General features: G+C 50.0%; 1 protein-coding gene across 4 annotated transcripts in view; it reads right to left on the bottom strand.

Annotated features, from left to right (window-relative positions):
* Window positions 1-15,477, bottom strand: part of HCK (HCK proto-oncogene, Src family tyrosine kinase) — a 30,603-nt gene extending 15,126 nt beyond the window's left edge. For 2 of the 4 annotated variants that reach the window (XM_039497897.1, XM_039497899.1), the window contains exons 1-2: window positions 15,079-15,477; window positions 6,539-6,593 (exon numbers count right to left, since the gene is read on the bottom strand). The gene's annotated coding sequence lies outside the window, so the exon portion shown is untranslated. Of the gene's footprint in view, window positions 1-6,538; window positions 6,594-7,373; window positions 7,614-15,078 lie in introns of those variants that run through there. The other 2 variants (XM_039497896.1, XM_039497898.1) reach the window with 1 other exon arrangement.
* Between the last annotated feature and the right edge of the window lie 2,980 nt (window positions 15,478-18,457).

Raw genomic sequence — 18,457 nt, 5'->3', positions numbered from 1 at the left:
ACCGGCCCAGATCCTGAGCGGTGCTGAGCAGCCACAGTTCCTATCAGCTTTCAGTGGGAATTGCAATCGCACAGCTCCGCTGCGGATGCAGCCCACTGAATGCAGTGCGAGTTCCCCTCAGTGAGGGCGGCAGGACTTGGCCAGATAATGATAATCCTTGTTAAAAAAAAAGAAAAAGAGAAGTCTTTGTGGTGGCCAAAGTACCCTCCAAACACTAGTTAATCTGCGCCCCTGTGAGGGAGGGAAGGACATGCAGATGGATGGCCTGGTGAACACTCCAACGCCCACAAGAGTAACAGGTGCTCAGCATCCTGGAAAATCAGTCTGCCAGTCACCTGCTCTGCCGCATGCGTCCCCCTTGCAGTAGTGCCTGTGCTCGACCCTGCTTCTCCCACTCCACAGCTCAGCAAACTGCATGGGACTTTCTGGGCCCGAGTCCAGGGAAGGCAAAACTGTGTTCCCTGCCTCTTGTTCACCCAAGCCATCCCCGTGACTGTACTGCCTTACTCCAGGCTCACTGCTGTGTGCTCAGAACCTTCATCTCGCTTGGACTGCATGCTATTTTGAATCACATTTCATCAAAAACAGCCACGTTGTGGCTGTGGTCACAGGCCCGAGGCAGTAGAGTAGCTGATTAACTGTGTTTTAAATAGACATAGGGCCTGAACCACAAAATTCAGATGCAGGCCAAGATGTCCCCACACTTCAAGGACTTTCACGCCAAGAGGTCAGCGTTGGTCTATTTGCACAATGGTGCTGGATCTAAAATTAGCATCAAAACCAGTGGTTGGGGGCTTGCTTAAAACAAACCCCCCAATGTAAAAATGTCATGAAGGTTTCATGTCCCTCCTGCCCCCACCTGCAAGGTCTTTCCACAACTCAGGATTTACAGGCGCTGTGTTGTAAGAACGGGGGTCCAGCAGGAGTGACGTTCTGGAACAGCCTTCCAAGGGGAGCAGTAGGGGCATAAAACCTAACTTGTTATACAACTGAGCTTGATAAGATTATGGTGGGGATGGTATGATGAGATGGGCCACATGCCATTGCAGGCAATCTGTGATTGCTAGTAGCAAATACCCCAATGGCTGGAGATGGGGCACTAGATGGGGAGGGCTCGTAGTTACCACAGATAATTCTTTCCCAGGTGTCTGACTGCTGGGTCTTGGCTGACAGGCTCAGGGTCCAACTGACGGCCATATCTGGGGTGAGGAAGGAGTTTCCCCCTCAGTTCAGACTGGCAGAGACCCTGTGGGGGTTTCACCTTCCTCTGCAGCATGGGGCCTGGGTCACTTGCAGGTTTAAACTAAACTAGAGTAAATGGTGGATTCTCTGTAACTTGAAGCCTTTAAACCATGATTTGAGGCCTTCAGTGACTCAGCCAGGGGTCAGGGGTCTGTGACAGCAGTGAACGGGCGAGGTTCTGTGGCCTGTGATGTGCAAGAGGTCAGACTAGATGGTCTGTTCTGGCCTTAAAATCTACCCCAGCTGTGAGCTCAAAAGTTGTAAACCAGGTGAAGGTTTCTAAGCTGTCACAATGACAGTAAACAGAAGGGGAGCAAACAGGAGATTAGTTCTAACACAAAGGTCTCCTGCCACCGTGTAAGCACCGTGTTACGATCGTGACTGGTAAACAGAAGAACAACAGAACCGGAAATCAATGGCCCAAAACTGGCGCATCAGACATAAGTCCTAATTGGGGGACAAAATAACGAGGTGATGGGCTATTCCACCCATTACTCCCTTTTGGGGCCTGTGAAAAGACACTTTGGGGAGGACCAAAATGAGAAGGGTAGACTGAAGGCACCATCTTCACCATCATGGCTGCTACCCTCACAATCTCCTGGGACCCTGAAATCCTCTGATGACATTGCCACCGCCCCCAGCTCCCACTAAATCCCGAGCACCACTTGGAAGGCGAGCAGCGCTCGAGTCAGGCCAGAATGCTGTTCCGGCACCGGATTTTTCTTTAAGAGCCGGAACGGCATTCTGGGACTTCTGCTGGTCCTCAGCCAGGCAGCTCCCTTCCCTTCCCCAGCAGGGGAGCAAGGGGGCTGGAGCCACCAGGAGCCTGGGCACGTAGGGAGCCAGGTAGCAGGGCCACCCAGAGAGCAGCACACCATCCCCAGACCCTCTCTGCTTCCTCCGGGGGCCTCCCGCTGCCCTGCATTGGAGCGGTTATTTATCGGTTTAGGACTGGAGCATGGAATGTGAGACTGGGTTCCTGCTGTCACCCCTTCCTCCTGTGGCCTTTTCCTTACCCACTTTATTTCTTCTCCTCCTTCCTCTCTCTCTTCTTTTGCCTTCTGTTTAATGGACTCTGGCTCAGCCCAGCCAAAACTGCATCTTTTGCAACACTGCTGCAAGCCTGGGACCAGCGGAGCTAAAAGCAGTGCCCTCCACAGCCTGGCATCGGTACAAGTTTGCCAGGTCTCCAAGTGGCTGTTAAGACCATGTGCTGGGCCAGTGTTCTCTAGCCACGAGACTGCAAGTAAGAGTCTGCCCTGGAGACAGACGTTACATTTTCTGTCTTTCCTGTTGTGTTCTCTCCACTCTTGTGAGTTTGTCTTGTTTTATCTTGCAGGAAGCGGGGCCGTTTAGCAGCAGCAGCAGCTCCAGACCATTTCAACTCCCTGTTTCTCTTTTGCCCAGAAAGGACTCAGAGTGGTAGTCGTGTTAGTCTGTATCAGCAAAAACAATGAGGAGTCTTTGTGGCACCTTAGAGACAAACACATTTATTTGGGCATAAGCTTTCGTGGGCTAAAACCCACTTCATCAGATGCAACCTGATGAAGTGGGTTTTAGCCCCCAAATCTTTAACCAATTTATTTGGGCATGTCTCTAGGGTGCCACAAGCACTGCTCGTTGTTTTTCCAGAAAGGACTGTTATTACCATCTTTAAACAAAAAAAAACAGTTGTCAGATGGGGGGTTTCTTATGAAAACTCTCTACAGCTAATGGAAACAAGAGATATTGTTAAAATGAAACTTTACTTAATACTTTACATGTCAAACGCTTTGTTTTCCCTGCTTTTCGGTACTCTTAATAAAAGATTATAAAGATTTGTAACGGTGCGTTTGTCCTGGGGCTAAGCAGCCTGAGGTCACTGTACTTGAAACCTCAAGCCGTGTTTAACTGCGTAGCATTGTACAGTGACTGGATAGTGTTAACACCTTTGACTCTCTGGGCCCATTTATTCCATCACAATTAGTACAACAGTAGACAATTGCTTTGGGGTGGGGAGAGACACAAGAAGGGAGAAAGTCATTCCAAAAGCCAGCTACTCTGGTGATATCTGCCCATTGCAGTTCCTTCTGTTGGGAGCTGTCGTATGCACCCAGAACAAGATTCCCAGCGTACCCCTGCCCGCGGCACTGCCAGAGTGACAAAACAATACAGGCACATTGGTGACTGAGGCCCTGGGAATTACGGGAATGGCAGCCACCCAGCATAAGGGGTGGAACTAAGGGAAAATTATAACGTAGACACAGAAATCCCTTAAACTGGCACATGTAGTATCTGCTCCTATGAACAGACACACTCCCCCCCCACACCAGTGAAACACCATGTAAGGAATTAAAAGAAAAAAGGAATGGGTGAACAGGGGGGCAGGAGGGAGTATATGGAGTACTCCCAGGGCTGAGGGAGTTCAGTGTGGCAGGTTGGGGGAGCCCAGCACATGATCTGAATTTGCCAGAGGTGAAGGACTTCTGGAGAAAAGTCACAGAAGCAAGATGGAAAAGACCCAGGAGATCATCCAGTCCCTCCTGGTGCCAATGTGGGATTGTCCCCAATTGCACATTCTCTAGGGCTCTGTCCAGTCTGTAGTTCTGAACATTCCAAACGATGGCGCTTCTGCCACCTTCCTTGGGAGACTATTCCACTGCCTCGGGGAGCAATTCCTAATATTCACCTCAACTTAACCTCTCTAGATCTCATCCCATTACTCCTCATTCTAGTCTCTTGCACTGCCCCACGGCACCCTCTCCCATCCCTGCAGTTTCTGGGTTCCTCATTGTCCTCTTATGCACTGAGTTAAGTGTGGCAGCTGCCATCCCTCACCCAGCTTTTGTAAACACTGGGCTTTTCGAAGTTCCCTGCAAAAGGTCAGTGAACCCAAGTGTCAGCAGTGAACGGGCCACAAGAAGCAGAGAGAGCGGAAAAAGCAGCTTCCTGGTGTCCTGTGGAGACCTCACTCAGAATGAGAGAAAGGAGGTGCTTGGTGCTGCAGATGGAAAAGGAAGAGAACCACAGCATAAGCAAGAGGCACTGTGTAACTGACAGCACACACTGTACTCCTCCCGCCATGATGGAGACCAGGAGGTGGTGAGCAATGCAAAAGGGGGTTCTTTCACCAAGAGAGAAATACAGCTTCTCATCCTTGAAGAACTCCCTTGGCTCCCAGCAGGAGCTGAGGACACCCAGCACCTCTCAGGAGAGAGTCTGTACCTAAGCAGCAGGCAAAGCTGTGAACAGTAAACTAAGAGACATTTGAAACCAGTTCTCCATTTTGGAAGGAACCTTGTATCCTGCCCAGAGATATAACCGCATTTCTCCAAACAGCAGAGAGAATCAGGCCCTTCCTCCCTCCCCAAGATCTATTCTAGGGCTCCTCTACTCTGCCAGTACCAATCTCCTCAGAATCCAGGAGAACGTGCCCCTCTCCAATCAGTGGTGCTACGGCACCCCCTAGGTTCAAGTAGTAATAACAAACACCAAATACATGGTTTCCATCAGTAGCACCCCCCACTATAAAACCTGTTCCAGCCCCCAACAGATGCTCCCCTCCATTGCAATACGCTGCTCCCTTGTAACACAGGTCTCCTACAAAGGGGCTGTCGTGCTCCTCATTTCTCAGTGGAGTACCAGACTGACAGACACTTGCCACAAGCTTTATGAAGACCCCTTTGGGCCCCCTACACTGGGCTGGGGGCAAAGCACTGAGCAGCAACACAGCAATAGCTGCCTACAAAGGGAAAATAGAATCCCAGCAGAGGGCTTTAGAACACAGGGCAGAGTCCTGGCCTTGATGGCTCGTTCTGACTGCGTGTCTGCAGGCCAGCCTCTGGAGTCCTTACTCAAGGAGTCAGGAGGAGTTTTTTGGGATACCCCAACCGGTGAGTTTTATGCAGTTAGAAAGTACGAAATGTTTGCTTTGTAACTCTCAGCAGTAGCATGGATGGCATCTTCCCAATAGCCCTAGGACAGTGGTTTTCAACCTGCGGTCTGCGAGCCCCTGAGGGTCCACAGACTATGTCTAAGATTTCCAATGGCTTCTGCACCTCCATTTGAAATGTTTTAGAAGTCGGCAAATGAGAAAAGATGGAAAACCCCTGGGCTAGGAATCTGCTTACTAGAGACTCTATTTTTACTTTACTGTTTTCTTTCATCTCCACTCTCAACTTGTTTGGGTGCATTTAGTGTCAGCAAAAGGGTTCAGATTAACAGGCCTGGAGATGGAAGGAGTCCTCTATCCATAGAACAGGTCCAGCACGTTAGGAGGTACCGTGCAAGCTTCCCTCATACACCGCTCAGCCAACAGGTCACAGTACAGCACTTCTGTGACGAGACAGAACTACTAGGAACTGGACTGAGCGCTTCCTTCCCTTTGTTTTACCATTGTGGGACTTTTCTCTATGGCCATTTTCATAATAAATGAGGGGTATTTAAAGGTGCCCATTCTCCATATTGCTATCTAGAAGTGGGGATGTTATGACACAGTACTATGAGTTAGCATTATATTTTTGAAAGCTCAAGCCTCCCCTTTCTGCAGGCTCAAAATTGTGAGAGCAAATATTTGGAGATGGATGGCTCGCAAATCCTGTAGTTAGCTGTCCAGCGGCTAACTTCTGCATGTGATAGTCACTAAACTGGGGGGGAAGTTGGAGTGCAATTCTGCAGATGCAAATTGCACCTCCGAACAGGGAAGCAGGCTGATCCCCTGCTGTAAATGTGGGGTTTAAGTTTGTATGGTTGTGTGAAGAAGAGGTCAGGGTCTGGAACAGCTGTCATGGCTGGAATTGATGGTCATTGTACAGGAAGTCCAGATCTAGTGACTGTCACATGGCTCCAGCCTGAGATGCTGCCTTCACCATGAGCAAGGGTCTGAGAGGGAGAGGATACAAGACACATTCTGGAGGAGGAGAGGGAAAGAGCTGTTGTGCACCTCATTTTTCAAAGTAACCACAATGTGTGAAACAGCAGAGGCCAAATTCATTGCCACGTCACTGAACTGAAGTCAGCAGTTACACCAGCAAGGACGAAATTATCCCCAGACCTGTAGCAATAACAGAAACCCCGTGTGATGTAACAACACTGCCTGCCTCAGAGTGCAGGAAGCCAAGCTCCAGTTGTAGATTTGGGGCACTGTACAGTGGAGGAGTGTAGCTGGTTGTAAGCGTGTAAGTGTCTCATTAAGAGTTGCCAGTACCTAACTCTCAGGGATGCACACACACACACATCAGCAATTTGTAAGGGGAACTGAACTCATGTGTCAATATTTCAGCTATTTCATTTTACAAATGGAAAAAAAAACCCATACCTCAACGTTGATAACTTCAGTTCCTTCTCCACAACCTGGCAATGACCTTCAGTTCCTGAAAAAAAGACCACACGGTATGAAAAGTCGACCTTCAGTTCTTTAATTCATAAATAACCTTCCAACACACTCCAGGTGGTCTATTTACAGGCACCCAAAGATACAGTGTCTGTGTCTGCACATTCCCAGGCACAATCTTTACTAAAGTGGATTAAAGGGAATGAGGTAGAAGTCTGCCCTGAGGACAGGTTATCCCATCATTGCCCTGAACCATTTCTTGCACCTGACTTTGCAGAAGCTGGTACTGCTCCGGAGTGGAGACAGGATAAAGTTAGACAAGCCATTACCTGCTCCCAGCTGGCAATTCCTCTCTTCCTACACCACTAACCTTGCTGGGACCCAGCCACAGCTCTGCTAAACTGCTTGGCGTTTCCAAAGCACTTTCCAAACATTAAATAATGACTCTGCACAGCAGCCTGGCCAGACGGGTGGGTGATCTCGGGCTCAGCTGAGCCCAGCTTGCCCAGGGAGCTCCTGCAGCCCAGAGCATCGCACCGCGGTGCAACCAGCCCCCGTGCAAAGCTCGCCCTGCAGAGCGAGCCGCCCGCCCGGCCGGGGGTTCGCGCACCGCAGCCGGGTCGCCCAGGCACGGTCTGCGCCCTGTCCGGGTCCCACCCACGGCACCTCCGGAGCGTGGTGCCCGGGCTCTGGGGCCGGCACGAATCCTCCAGAGACCCCGGCTCCAGCCCCGCCGGCCGCTCCTTCCCCGGGGCCCCACCGAGCGCTGCCGGCCGCCCGTCGGGGCGAGGTCCCGGGCTCTGCAGCCCGGCGAGCTCACCAGCGCCTGCAGCCGCGGGTCCGCCTGGGGCTCAGCCCCCGCGTCTGCTGCATGTCTCCTCGCGGAGCCCCGCGGCGACGGGCCCCTTCGGGCTGGGAGCCCCCGCTGCTCCCCGGCTCTGGGTACCCGCCCCTCAAGGGCGGCAGCGTCCTCGGGTCCCGGCAGGTCAGGCCGCCGGCTCCCCCGCCAGCCCGGGGCCGCTCTGCCCTGAACCGGCTGCGAAGGGGACAGCAAACCCTGCCCCCGCCCCCGGGAGCCGATTCTGAGCCCCACAGCGCAGGCCCCGCCCACTACCCCACAGGCCCCGCCTACTATCCGTTTGGCATCTGCCGAACCCTCCTACTCCGCTTCCATTCCAGTCACCTGCTCCCGCAGCCTGAGCCGCCCTCTGCCCAGCAAAGAGTTTGGTCCCTTCCCCGCGAGAGCTGGTTGTCACTGGGCCTGGCTCCCCGCTCCCTGATACTAGTTTTACGCCAGTGTAATGCCACTGAAGTCAATAGAAAAGGACCTCGGTGTAGAACCAGTGTAAGGGCTCCCTGTCTAGGCTGAGCAGCTGCAGGAGAGCTTGTGCCATGCTGGGAGGAGAGCAGGGTGCACCGCAGGCTGGTGGAAGAGGCGGAGGGCACAGTGTGAGACTCCGCAGGCCTCTCGCGCTCGGACAATTTTGATGAGAGAAATTTCAAACAAAAAACTCCTGAGTGAGATTTAAGAAAATACTGCAGCACCCAGCACCCTGGCAATGACACCGCCAGCTGTTCTGGCAAGACTTTGCCCTTCTCTGGCTTCCATCATCTCAGGAGCTTGCTGTGCTCCACAAACCTCAAGGAGTTCAGTGAGAGGCTTTAAAAATTACCTTAACAATGAATCCCAAGTGAATGACACTTGGCAGCTCCATGTGGCCTTCGCTTTGGACACACACTCTCTCTCTCTCTAAGAAGAAACCACCTCCAGGCCCCCACCCAGAGAGCTGGTTTGGAGCCAGAGGCATTCCTAATCACTCACAGAGTCAGAGAATAATAAATGCAGAACAAGAGAAACTCCTTCCCATCTGTCTCTGTCTGATTTATTGGGGAACATCATGACGTCCCACTCCCAACCAGAGCTCCCTTCTCCCTAAAGGGAGCCCAGCCCTATGGCGTGAACTGGACGTGGGAGCACGGAGTTAGCCAGGATCAGCACGTTGCAAAAGCTGTACCCATAACCAATTCTTTAGAAAATGTATTTTCATATTTATGATGCAGTCACAATATAATTTGCATGTATATATTAGGAATTCTCATGGTCTTCCTCGGAGTGTAACTACACAAAACAAACACAATGGAGAAAATTATCCCTGGCCACTCCTGCAGGGGTCTCCTCCCCGCTGCTCACCCTCCCTTTGTGAACTTAATGAAGCTGATTTGGCTCCTCTGCCCAAATCTGACTCTGATCAGAATGTTCACACAACTCTGGCAGCCACATCAGCTGTGAATCCCATGGTGAGCCCAAGCTCCTGGGCATCACCATATCGACCCCAAAACTGTTGTGTCAGCCCACTAGCAGCCAGAGTCTTGGACAAAGATGTTCATTTGGTGCAAGACCATCATCCAGGGCTTGACTCTCCATTGCCTTTCTCCCTGTGTTGTCATCAATATCTGTGAAAGTGGATTTAAAATGTTACCATTCTGCTCTGGCAACAGGGCATCAGACTCCCCAGTACGTGCATTATCTCTGGAGTTACTCTGGATTTACACCCGTGCAACAGAGATCAGAATCTGACCTATAGTCCACTTTGCTGAAAACCCCTTTTGCATCATCAGAAAATAACGTTACCGCTTGACATCAAAGGTCAGCAGCATTTCACTGGGGCTGTTTCTAGAGATTGAACACTGATGGCTGCCAGTAGATCGGTTTTTCTGAGCAAAATTAAGGAACTTGTTGTATGACAACACCTCAAGTTCCTTCTTAGTTATTGGAACTGACACGGAATGCAATGTTAATTGCAAAGAACAGGAACAGAAACAATCCATTCTGTGTCTCTGAGAGCCCCTGCATCTCTCCCTAAGCATCTCTTTTGCTCTCTCCATTTCTGTCTCTCTAAATACGAGAGAGACAAGCTGCACGAGGTAATGTCTTTTATTGGATGAACTTTTAGTGGAAGGCACAAGAGTATAACATCTCTCCCTCCCTCCCTCCCTCTCTCTCTCTCTTTCTCACTCTCTTTGGGGTTCTTAGCAGCAGCAGCTAGCACTGCCTATTATTAGGTTGCCTGACACTTCCCACTACAAACCCCTGTTTTCAGTGGCTTACAACTTTGCCAAACTTTAACTGTTCAGGCTGAAATTTTCCATTCTGGATGTCTGACTTTTTTTATTTCTGCCAAAACAGTTTGGCCATTTCTGAGAACGAGGCTGGCTAAGGGGAAAATGTGCGTTCAAAAATTCTGGTGAGTTTTTTTTTTGAACGGCCCTAGCACCTCCATGCATTGGAGCAGGGACTTGAAATTTGGCAGGGGTAGATTTTGTGTCAGGGATGTTCCTTTTACCATCCCCATGAAAATCTACCCAAATTTGGCCAAGCTATAAGCCTTGGAAAAATTGCAGTTTGCACATGCTTGGTAGAGCCTTCTCCAGTTTTAGCAACTAAAATCTTGGAAGAGTCCATCCTCACTGAGCATGCTCCATCCTCTCCCAGCTCCAGGGCTGACCAGACTGTGTATGCACCATCCCCACAGAACATGTTCTCTCTAGCCCAGGGCTACAGGGGAGAAGCTGTAATGGCTGCTCTCTCTCTCTATGCTGGGTTGGGCTGGGCACCAGAACTCAGAGCAGGGAACTTGTCTGTGCTCTCGGTAACCACATGGAGGGCTCTCAGGCAGTGTAGAGGAGGAAGCTGTCTGATTCGAATGCAGAGGGAACAAAAACCAGACTACAGGGGAGGGAAAGGAGTGGATTGGGATACGGAGTCTGGGGAGACTGGGATTGGAAGGGGGAGAGAAATTGGGACAGGGACTAGGCGAGCAGGAAGGCCAGGAGGGTGGGGCTGGGAGCCAGGGATGGGTTGGAAGGCTCAGACTAGTTGGGTAAAGAGACTGGGATGGGGACTCAGGTGGGGAAGGTGCAACTGGTTGGGCCAGGACAGTGGGTGCTGGGGACTGGGAGCCAGTGAGGGAAAGGTGGGAGCCTGGGATCCAGTTGGATGGGGGGTGGGGGGGATCATACACTGATCTTGGAGAAGGAGAAGGAGCTGGATGATGGGGGAAACTGGGACTGTCTGGACAAGAAGACTAGGACCAGGCACTAATATGGGAGAATGGGGCAGGCCGCGGGGTGGGGGAGGCAGATCTGACAAGGAGTTGTGGGTCAGGGGAGAGAACTGGGACTGAGACTCAGACAAGGAGTCATGGAATGGGGAGACTGGAGCAAGGAGCCAGGGAGGGAGGGTGGAGACTGAGATTGGGTGAGGAGTCTAGGGAGGGAGACTAGGACTGGGAGATAGGTCGGGGAGGGGAGAGATGGATTGAACAAGGAGCCAGGAGGGGTGAACTGGGTTGGGACTTGCTGAGCAAAGAGACTTGGATGAGAAGCCTAAGCCTAAGCAAGAGACAGGATTGGGAGAGGAACATATTGGAGGGATGAGGCAGAAGGGATCAAGCCTCGGGGAATGGACAGAAGTGTCTGTGTGCACTAGAGCACAACCCGCCCCAGAACCTGGAATGGAGCCTGAGATTCCAGAGCTCATTCCTTGGCTGTCAGCAAATATCTGTGAACCCCCTGGCAAAGTGTGTGGCTTATTCCCCCCTAGAGCTGGTCCACCTAGAGGATGCAGCCTACTACTGCTAACAGTTACTGCATTACGTCAAGGGGCAGAGGTCTGAGTGGCTGGATCTAAAGGTTCCAACCCTCTCGATGAACCATGCTGCTGTCATTATGATGCTACATAATGGAATTTCTGAAGTGGTCTGTTTGTTTGTTTGTTTGTTTGTTTGATTTGTTTTTTGTTTTTTTTTGCTTTGCTGTTAGAAATCTAGGAAATTACTCCTGGTAACTATGTTAAAAGAACAGTATTAAGGTGCCAAAGTCAAGCACTCAAAGGTAAGGAAATGCTGGAATTCAGGTTGCCCTTGCAACTTTACTTCAGCCCCCTTTTGTGTATCTGCATGATGATACAGTCTTTAATTACATGATCACATACTGTTTTTTGATGGAAGCACTGTCTCCGTTGGTGCACAACATGAACTGGCTTTAGGGTTTAATCAGGGTGGTGTAGCGAATGAGGCGTGGGTTTGAAGGAAGGGAAAGGATGGTCTCATGGCTAAGGCAGATGAATGCTGCTGTGGAGAACTGGATTTTATCCCTGACTCTGCCCCAGAGTTCCTATGTGATGCTGGGTGACAGAACAATTTCCAGCAGTATCTTTGGGGGCCATTGTTTTAAACAAATGGATGATGTCTGATTGTGTTCTTCTCCAAGGCGACGGGCTGCTACAGCTCCTCAAGAACTAAGCACTATGGGTAGTGACTAAAGCAAATCAACCAGGTTGTAACCCCCCTACACACACACACAACAGGTACCACCTCTTGGGGACGCTTGCATATACTAGTTCAGACTGGATTCTCCAGGCACCAATAGACAAAGAAATGACTTTTGGATAAATAGCCTGAGTGTAAACTGGCTCATGGCCTGCTTTCTGATCCAGCAAATGGACAGGACCTTCTCCAAGGGGAGTCCCAATCCTTGGGGAAAGGTTGGAAAGATTTTACCTACTAGTGCCCCATAAGACTGATGGGTGACATCTGGTAAGATTTTTAGCATGCATGTAGATTCTTTGATTGTTTTAATATGTTTTCTCTATAACACTTTTATCTTAAGAATAATGTGCTTGCCTAGAAGGAGCTGTGTGGTGACATAACTGCAGGCAGTTCACTGGGACACGTGAATTTAATATGTAAATCTATTATAATGTTATTCATATTACAGTGCACTGGCTAGTGTATATGTGTGTCACTTGCCTCTTCTGGAGAGCATCACAACTGCTCAGCTGCATGTCATATCACCTATAGTGCTAATGGAGAGTATTCTGTGGCTAAGGGAGCAGGAATCTGTGATGTTGGAGCAGAAGCAGCTGGGTTTTCTTCCCATCATTCCTGTAAAGCTCTAAATGGTTGAGGTATGCAGTACAGTGACAGCTCTGACTTCACTCAGAGCCCTCAGAGAGAAAGCAAAGCACAGACACTGACCTGTTGGGGCAGCCTGGCTTGCTGGGGGTAGCACAGTGAAGCAGGGGTGGCTTTAGCTTTTTTGCTGCCCCAAGCATGGCATGCAGGCTGCCTTTGGCAGCTTGCCTGCGGGAGGTCCCCAGTCCCACAGATTCGGCAGCTTGCCTGCGGGAAGTCCGCCTGTCCCGCAGCTTCGGTGTGCCCGCCGCCGAATTGCCGCCGAATCCGCAGGACCGGTGGACCTCCCGCAGGCAAGCCGCCAAAGGCTGCCTGACTGCCGCCCTCGCAGGGACCATCAGGGTGCCCCCCACGGCTTGCCGCCCCAGGCACGCGCTTGGAGCGCTGGTACCTGGAGCCGCCGCTGCAGTGAAGGCAGGGAGCCGTGCAGCCTTAACATCTTCAGCCAGAAGGGAGATAGAGACGTGGGGCTCTGCCCAAGAGAAGTGATGGATGGGAAACAGAAACCTTTAAATGGTTGCCCTCAAGGGACCACAGAAGGGGAATGGAGTTACCCTGAAATTGTGACACTTACTTAAGCCAAGCATTTCCCAGGTGGTCACTAATTGTGTGCTCTTCATTTTCTGAGTGCACCACTTGAGACCCTGGTGTCTGATTTGCAGAAGTGCTGAGCACTCACAGCTGCACTGAAGTCAATGGGAGCTGGGCTTTGAACATATAAAGTGCTAAGCAATGCTAACTACAGTGTACGCTGCAAAATCAGATCCGAGGCCTCTGAATTTGGGCACCTAAAATTAGTGGAAACTTTTCACAGTCTGTCTGTGCCTCAGTTCTCAATCTGGAAAATGGAGGGAGAAGGGGTCACACCACCCCTTAATCTCATGGGATGATAAATTAATTAGTATTTGTGAAGCACTCACACAGTATAGTGATGAGCACCATAGAAAAGATTTATGAGGAACTTAATAATTCCATCTTCAGAGCGGTGTTTGAATAGGGTGTGGTAGATAAGGGCTGGGGCACACACTGAACAATGACAATAAAATAAAATGTTGAACTGTTGCTCATTAACTGGCCTGGGCACTGAATGAGGCAGAGGCCTGTGGAAAAAAATAGCATGGCACTACATAATTCAAGGTTGTATTGTATTGCATACACACAAGGGGGGGCGAATTAAGGTTACACTGGCATCCTTAATTCTGGCATTTCCTAAATTTTGAGTGCTTGACTTTGCAACCTTAATGTGTGTGTGTGTGTGAGAAAGAGAGAGAGATTTAATATAGACATTGGAGTTGTGGCATTCCAGCATCCTGAGCCTTTGAAGACCATCACACACTCCCCCTTTTATGATCAAGGTCTATATAAATCACATACAGTTCTGGGCTTCGTTATACAAACATGTGTAGCTGACGTCCCATTGCCATTTCCAGACGACTCCATGTATTCTAGCTGGTAATTAGCCACACAAATGGGGGTTCAGGTATTTAGACATGTTTCAATGTGCTGCTTTGGCCCCTATAGTGTGTAAATCCCCAGCCTCACCTCCCTCCTCCCAGCGGGTCCAGGAGATAAACCTTGTTCAGGAGAGGATAGGGGGTGCATCATGAGTGGGCAGAGGTAATAGGAAGAGATGGTGAGGAATAAAATCCCCAAAGGGAGAATAACACCAGATGCTAAGTGCAATGACTGATTTCTCTCCAACCCAGAAGCTGGGTCCAGGCCCACCTACCAACTCCTTTATCTCACTGCACATTGTATCCCCGCTGGAGCCAGCTAGGACTTCATAGCTGTCACTGTACCGCACACCTCGACCCTTTGGAGCATCACAGCAATGATATGGAAAGAACTCAGTTGCTTCTGCTCCAACATCACAGAGCCCTGCTACCTCAGCGACAGAAGACTCTCCATTCACACTATAGGTGATATGGCACACAGGTGAACATTTGTAATTCTCTCCAGAAGAGGCAAATGGCACACATATACACTAGCCAGTGCACTGTAATATGAATAACATGGTAGTAGATTTACATATTAAATGGCAGTAAACTTTGTCTAAAGAATCCCAGTTTTATGAAAGGACCTCAAATCAGATCAAGTATCAGAGGGGTAGCCGTGTTAGTCTGGATCTGTAAAAGCAACAAAGAATCCTGTGGCACCTTATAGACTAACAGACGTTCTGCAGCATGAGCTTTCGTGGGTGAATACCCACTTCTTCAGATGCAAGACTTGCATCTGAAGAAGTGGGTATTCACCCACGAAAGCTCATGCTGCAGAACGTCCAAATCAGATCAAGTTTTACAAGCCAGTCTGGGCTTGTTCTCAAATCAAGGGCAGCATGAATTTAATATCCCGTGAGTCCTATAACAAGGGGGCTGCATCCTGCATGGGTAGCTGGATGAATTCCCCGACCTGTCTTTGCCAGCTCCAGCGTCTATGCCCTGCTGGGTCTGGGAACAGGGCACTGGCCTCTGTTCTGCTAGTGACTCTCTGTCCTGTTGTTTCACCCCTGTACGTTGGCTTCAGTAAGATGGGGAGAATGACATTACTCACCTTAGAAAGTGCTCTGAGATCCTCCGATGGCAGGTGCTAAGTATTATTAGTAGAATCCAGCGTTTTGTGGTCAAGCTCCCTCCAGAGATTAGGTGAAGCTGCTAGGCCATGTTCTGGGATTTTAGCAGACTTCTAGCAGGCTGAGGAGGTCCCCAGCAGGCTTAGATCTAAGGGCACAATATTCACATAGGACATAAAAATATTCCTTTCCATCCGTTAATTTGTGCCCCTGCAGCTCCCTATCTCCCAGCGAGGCAAAGCGCGGAGAGTCTGGGTGAATGAAACAAAAGAGCAACAAGAGAAGCACGCAGCCCTGCAGAGGATGTCCTGAAACGGACAGAAATGCCACAGGAACTGCTCAGAGACTGTTTTTTCTTGCTTAGCTGCACTGGAATGCCCAGCTGGCCCCCTTCCCATCAATGGGGCAGTCACAGGGGTGGAAGAGGAGGGGACAAGGGGAGGTCACTCGTCTAAAGCATGAACTAGCTCACAGTCTCTGGGGACGAGAAAAGAGGAAATACCCCTGAACTTCCCCTCCCTGCTCTCCAAGCCATGACGCCTGCATTAGGCCATACAGCTCAGATGTTGCTCAGGTGCTGGGGGGTGGAGGGTTTTGGCTGTTTTTCTTCTCTGTCTGATATTTACCTGGCAAACAGTGGTTGGAGCCTTCCTTCACCAGTATCCACAGGGACCAGTTCCACAGTTACCCTGGTTAAGGGTGAGGTGAGTAGAGACGCTCAGACTTGGGGCTGCCATACCAGCACAGGGGTGAAGTGCTGGGCCTGGGAAAAGTGGTCCATATCAGCATTTGTCAGTTCTTATAACATCCAGACAGTCGGCAGGAGAAAGTCCAGAAGTTCTGATGGTGTCCCTGCCATGAGGCGCTGTCTCCTGAAATGGCTTCCCATCCTAGTTTGTGCCTCCTTAGAATCTGTTCCCTGCTTGGAAATGGCTAAGGAGCATTTCCCTTAGCAGTATTGGAGCTGCTCCGTTAGAGCCAGACTGGATCAGTCCCTTAATGAACTCTCAGCACCTCCTTCCTCCTCCTCGTTAGCAGTAAGAACAGGAGGACTTGTGGCACCTTAGAGACTAACAAATTTATTTGAGCATAAGCTTTTGTGGGCTACAGCTCACTTCTTCGGATGTAGCCCACGAAAGCTTATGCTCAGATAAAGGTGTTAGTCTCTAAGGTGCCACAAGGACTCCTGTTCTTTTTGTGGATACAGACTAACACGGCTGCTGCTCTGAAACTTGTTAGCAGTGGCAGATCTGGGACGTGTTTGCCCATTGCCAGCATTCTCCATCCCCATTCCCTTCCCTGGAACAACAGGCAGCAAATTCTGACTGGCCATCTCTCCCATGTGAATTCCTCACTCTTCCTTTCAGACTGCTGAGTATCAACCCGCTCGTGTCTGCAGAGAATGGGCCAGGTCAGGAGCCTGCTGGTGGGAAGACCCCTCTCAGAATATGTAGGCGACCTTGCAGGTGTGGTTTTTCACCAGGAAGTGTAATTCGATGGCCAAAGGACCTTCATTCTGAGCTACCTTGAGTAAAACCTGAAGGGGCAGCATTTCCGAGCAGGTGGCTAGCTCAGTGCCGTGGGAGGCAGCAGCCTTGGAGGAAGTGGTAGGAGGGGAAGCAGCTGGAGGAGGGTATCTGAGTTCAGCAGAGCAGGAAACTGCAAGTCAGAAAGGGTCATTTCCCTCTCCCTATTGCTAGGGCCAGCGGGCCTCTCTTGATTTTGGTTTTCTTTGGCACTGGCAGGCAGCATAGTCTGGGTCCCGCCCCCGCTTCCCAGCCAGTCAAATGACCAAGCCTCTCACTCCACTCCCATCTCTTGACTTCTTGCACTGAAGGCAATTTTCATGTCTAGGCTTTAGAAAGCTAGAACCATGCCAGGCTCGGTGCTCAACCAATTAGACCCAGAAGCAGCTGTTCTGCAGCCTGAGCTGCTGACGATCTATGGGTGTTCCCTTCTGCAGCACTGGCTGTGGCGTCATGCAGAGGGAAGATGGCATTTTAGCAGTAAAACCAGAATTGGAAACCTCTGACCAGGGAGGCAGTATGGGCTAGTACGGCAGTACTCAGACTGAGGCTTGCAATTCACAAGTGGCTCCTGAATGCATCTGCTGCAGATCTTTGCAGCACATGATCTTAAAACAGTGTTTGATTTAATTGTTAACTGATCTAAGTTATTAACCAATCGGGGGGCTTTTATTATGTTATTAATCAATGGTAGTTGATAAAATAGTACTTGGTCAGCCATTTTGCTGTGAGAATATATATAGAGAGAGAGAGTGAGAGAGAGAGTAAATGAAAAAATGAATTCACTCTCCTGTGGCTCTTTTGCATACTGTTGAGCACTAATTTGGCTCCTGAGCCATTGAGGTCTGAGTATCACTGGTCTAGGGTGTGGGACGCTGGCCGGGGGTGTGGAGCAGCTCTAGTGTAATATAGTTTGAAGACTCCAGAAGTGAGAGCACAACCTCCAGGACAGACAAGCAGGGAGGGACACACACTTATCTCAGACTGGGGCTTGCTCAAAGTCATGACACAGAGGGCCTTACTGGAAGCTTCCAAGGAGTCCTGAGAATGACACCCAATTTTCATATAAATTTGAATATTTCTTTTTTGTTTTAAATAAATAACTAGATGCCAGCAGGCGTTTCCTTGTATGTTCCTGTGCCTTGCTGGTGACACAAATCGCTGACTGTTAGCACTTAACAGGAACACAATGTTGCAGGCTCATCCAGTGGTCCTCAGGGCAAGTGTAGCTAGGAGGCGGGGCCGCCTTTCAGAGCTCTCGTATCCACATTTGCCCAGGGCAGACATGCTAGGCACATCTTTCCTAGATGCGCGATTATTTGGACCATCAGAGGGGTAGCCGTGTGAGTCTGTATCCACAAAAACAACAGGAGTCTGGTGGCACCTTAAAGACTAACAGATTTATTTGGGCATAAGCTTTCATGGGTAAAAAACCCACTTCTTCAGGTGCAACCCCTCCCCCACTTCTTCAGATTATTTGGACGGTTGTGCTTGTGTCACTGATCTGACTCACTGAAAGCTAATATGGTGTTGTTCAGGGAACGGGTGACCCTCGTGTGGTCAGCAACCTCCTCGGGCGCTTTTTAAGGTTCCTGTGTATTTACAAATCCTTTCTTCACCTTGTAATTTAAACCCAGGTGTTTTTATGTTCCCAACCATGATTCCAATAAAACAACCCGATCTCCTAGCTGCTAGACAGCCCGAGCTCTGTCTGAGGGAGAGAGAAGCCCCTCTAACCTAGACTGCGTCACGGGGTTCCTAGCGTATGGTTTGGGAGCTGGCTTTAGCTTTCATTAGGATTTCTCTCTCCCCCACTCCTTGTCTCTAAACTCTC

This window comes from Mauremys reevesii, linkage group 13, assembly GCF_016161935.1.
Source record: "Mauremys reevesii isolate NIE-2019 linkage group 13, ASM1616193v1, whole genome shotgun sequence".
NCBI lineage: Eukaryota > Metazoa > Chordata > Testudines > Geoemydidae > Mauremys > Mauremys reevesii.
Note: the sequence above shows the minus strand (reverse complement) of the source record. Positions and strands in the feature narration are given on the sequence as shown.